This window comes from Palaemon carinicauda, unplaced genomic scaffold (genome assembly GCF_036898095.1).
Source record: "Palaemon carinicauda isolate YSFRI2023 unplaced genomic scaffold, ASM3689809v2 scaffold2781, whole genome shotgun sequence".
NCBI lineage: Eukaryota > Metazoa > Arthropoda > Malacostraca > Decapoda > Palaemonidae > Palaemon > Palaemon carinicauda.
Window position 1 is genome coordinate 22,501 of NW_027170438.1, and position 4,972 is coordinate 27,472.

Below are 4,972 nucleotides of genomic sequence, written 5' to 3' on the forward strand. Positions count from 1 at the left end.
TAGATTAAGCTGGATTTTCTGACCCCGAAATCCTACACATATAAAATTCCCTTACACGATGAATGCTGCAACTTTTGCACAGGGGAATGCGAACCTTTTAGAATTAATAACACTTACTTCCAAGAATCTTCTCAATGTAGTTCAGCGTGACCATGTGGTTAATGATTTCCTCTACATTAACTTATCGTCACTTATTTTACAATGACATTCTTTGACATTTGATTTAAAGAACGTTAACTCTATTTGATTATACATGCAAAGTAATGGTGGAGATTTTATTACAATTATGAAAGTATAGATATATGAAGCTGATTGAATTTCAATGTTTACTATTCTTACAGAAATATAAAGACATAACTTCGATAAAGCTACTTCAACAGAGCGTCAAAAAGATGAAATTTTATACATAAAACTGAATTTCTAGTTAACACGGATTTAAATGAATTTCTTCTTCAAAATCTTTTAGAGAATTAATTACTTTTTTCAAATAATAAAAACAACGATTTAGCATGGTATTCTATCAGTGTTCAAATTTAATTATAAAAGAATAATAAGTACTAGTTCATCGGATAATGTGGCAGACATGGAGTTGCAACTCGATTATATTCGTGAAGCAGGTAACATGACTATCTATTTAATTTCCTTTAATATGGTAATGTTGATCCCCCCCCCCTCTCTCTCTCTCTCTCTCCTCTCTCTCTCTCTCCTCTCTCTCTCTCTCTCTCTCTCTCTCTCTATCGTCCAAGGATTTCAAATAATCAAAAGCTACCCAAATATATACAAATAAAGAAATGTACTTTTTCATAAATGTTGTGCTCTAAGCCACTATTAACGGTCCCCAACTGTTCACACATTACGGAAAAACTATAAAATTTATGTGGTTCATTCAAACTATGTTAAGGGCTTTCTTTTACAGAGAGTTACATAGAAAAGAAAAGTGAGAATATACTGAACAGTTTTAAGTATCTTTATCATTAACACTTTCTTTTATAGGTGGAAGAGGCAGAGCCAAAGTAGGTTCCATAAACGCTCATATAAAAAGTATCAATTCCCCTCTTACATCCAAGCAGCCCTAAATGGGAATAACTTTCACTACTTAGATTGTGAAAGAAGTACAGAAGTTTACTCTGCCCTTTTGCTGCATTACAGTATATTCACTTCATTAAGCGTTTTTTGTGAAACTATATGTATATATATATATATATATATATATATATATATATATATATATATATATATATATATATATATATATATATATATATATATATATATATACACACGTATATATATATATATATATATATATATATATATATATATATATATATATATATATATATATATATATTTATATATACACACGTATATATATATATATATATATATATATATATATATATATATATATATATATATATATATATATATATATAGAAACAGAGAAGAAATGGAGGGTTCAGCGTTTGAAATGAGGTAGTAATGTCGATCTACTGAGTACAAAAAGAAGAAAAATAGAACAAAAAACATGAAGTTCAGCTTTGTTTTCCGTTACCAGTTGCTCCTCTTAAGGGTGTGCCAGCAACCAAAAGGAAAACTCGATCATAATTGAAAATTACCTTGATCGAAATATATTTTTTTTTTCAATTTCTATTTTCATAATAAAGAAAAGTACAGACTCTTTCTTTAGAGTTTCATGTATTCATAACGTATATAAAGTTACTAGAAAGCCACATGCTTACAGTATATATATATATATATATATATATATATATATATATATATATATATATATATATATATATATATAATATATATATATATATATATATATATATATATATATATATATTTATCTATCTATCTATATATATATATATATATATATATATATATATATATATATATATATATATATATTATATATATATATATATATATACATACATATATATATACATATACGTGTGTGTGCGCATGTGTGTGTGTCTGTCTGTATTCAGTATATTCAGGTACAAAATCGTCCAATTTAATTTAGATCTCGCAAATTTAAAAAATAATTTATTGAAACAAAGAAGTTTGATTACTTTTTAATTGAATTTGCCAACTATTAAATATGTCTATATTCGACACATATTCACAAAACTTTTTATATCCCTTCAACATGAAAGGAAATTTGAGGCTTTTAATGCATTTTCTGTTATGATAGAATCACGTGACTGCCGACAAACAGATACCATTTACTGATTAATTGATTTACATAGTTTATGAAATGTTAATTGCAATTTCTGGTCATCCTTCGAACACCATTAGTTTATTACCTACATCTCTATAAATCAATGTAAATATAGTTATACGATGATAACTAAACAAGTTTAATCATATGGGGAAAACTTGAACATCTCCAAATGGAAAGTAATCCAATGCTTTAAAAGGAATATCTTCGTTTAAGATACATAATTGTTTAAAAATACTTAACATTTTCCTCAGATGTAGTTTTGTACAAGACATTTCATATTTTCACATGGCGACAGGAAAGACTAGTAATTATTGAGAATTTGGTATTTTCAATTGCCCTACTCTTGGTACCATCAAACTGTCTTTCCTGCCGTCCAGTCTTTAAAGATGGGTAGTTTGCTAACTCCTCCTCCTTCCATATGCTTTACTCGAGCGAAAACGCCGACTAGGAGGCAGGCAGCCCGGCCGTCGGACAGTATCAGAGACAGAGACAGAGACCTCACTCACCTGGAAAGGTTTCCACATTTTTTATTTGTCCGACATGCCTTTCTTAGGCTAAAGGCTATTATTGGGATCCCTGGTCTACGTCACCCTCTTGTGAAAATCTGCCAAAATCCATCTGCAACGCCTTTGTGCATGGTTCGACACTGGTGAGTACCAAGAATATATAGGGCTTATTTTTAAGGTTATCATTGGGAACTCTCATTGCCTTGTGTTGCCTATTAAAGTTTTTCCTGTCTGTCATTTTTAATCTTATGAAGATTCGTAATAGTTTTTTTTTTTTGTGGTCAATATGTTTTCTATATCGTTTTCTCTTGTCCTTTCAGGTGATTTAGCTCTCGGACTAGTAACTCTAGCTTATTCATAAATTCACGTTGTTAACACTTTGGTAAGAGAATCGTCTAATACATTAATGTTTCGAGTGATTGTATTTATGACGAATTGTCTCCCATATTACGACCGAGCAAATTTATATTAGGTTTACCGTTCATTTCAGGATGGTGTTCGGTTTCGATGTATCGGCCCTTTTATTTCCTTCCTGATACTAATGTAAAACCTCAGTTGCTCAATTGTAAGGTAATTTTAAGTGGGTTATTATTCCGATGGGTATATTCTTCTACATAAATGACCATGCTTTTTAGATACTAATCTTCCTGAATATTTCTTTACAGACAGCGAGCGAAGCAGAACGAAGGAAACGCCCTACGATTTACGTGAATTGCCTTGTTCTCCAACCAATTGTTTGTAACTCCGTTACTACGTTATTTTAAAGGCTTATTTATGTAATAAATATCATATTTAATTACATTTTTCCTTCCAACCTTTATTTCAAACCACAGAATTTTTATGGTGTTCTGCTTAAGTTTATTTGAATTTTACGCAGTCTTCACTCGGTCGTATTACATTCTTTAAACTTATTTTTAATTGAAATTATGAAAGAGGATTATTTCTTAGAATGAACCCTTGGATATGCATAATTTTGCTTATGATTCTTCTGCGAAAATATATACTTTTTTCAATGTTTTTCAACTTGAATGGCATTAGGTTGACGTTTCCCTTTAGGTAGTAAACAAGAATGTAAGCACTAAATTTCCGTTGATGATTGTGAATGATAAAAAAAAAAAAAAAAAAGTTCCTGAGCTGAAACCTTCTGTAAATATTCTTACATTTCAATAAAAGAATCTAAATAGGGATGCAAAAGTACTAGGATTTTTTTTTATATATATATATATATCCCGTTTTATTCAAATCTCTATAATACTTAAGATAAATTCTTTGATTATACCAACTGACTTTTTTAGAAACTTGCTCTTATCATATAAATTTTGGTGGTAGGAATAAAAAATTCACAGATTTGTATTTGCCAAAGCAAATAGCGAGATTTTAAAATTCAATAATACAATATATTATTAATTCTCAATCGGTTTGTTGATGTTCATGTGATTTCCTACATATTCTAAAACAAACTAATGATAACAAGTTCTTTACTAAGCGGTCCTGAAGGTTTGATTAAGAAGTCATAAATTAATTAGAAAAGTATTTATATATATATATATATATATATATATATATATATATATATATATATATATATATATATATATATATATATATATATATATATATATATATATATGTATATATGTATATGTATATGTATATATATATATGTATATATATATATGTATATATATATATATATGTATATATATATATATGTATATATATATATATGTATATATATATATATGTATATATATATATATGTATATATATATATATGTATATATATATATATATATGTATATATATATATATATATACTGTATATATATATATAAGTAATATATATATATATATATGTATATATATATATATGTATTATATATATATATATATACATATATATATATATACATATATATATATATATATATGTATATATATATATATATGTATATATATATATATATATACATATATATATATATAATATATATATATATATATATATATATATATATATATATATATATATGTATATATATATATATATGTATATATATATATATATATATATATATATATATATACATATATATATAATATATATGTATATATATATATATGTATATATATATATATACTTATATATATATATAAATATATTATATATATATATTACATATATATAGTATATATATATGTATATATATATATATATATGTTATAT

At 25.8% G+C, this 4,972-nt stretch overlaps 1 long non-coding RNA gene across 1 annotated transcript; it reads left to right on the forward strand.

The window, feature by feature from the left end:
* Positions 1-2,042: 2,042 nt before the first annotated feature.
* On the forward strand, positions 2,043-3,541 carry LOC137636349 (uncharacterized). The gene is made up of 2 exons (XR_011043072.1): positions 2,043-2,888; positions 3,411-3,541. It is a non-coding gene; the product is annotated as an uncharacterized lncRNA (long non-coding RNA).
* Positions 3,542-4,972: the final 1,431 nt, after the last annotated feature.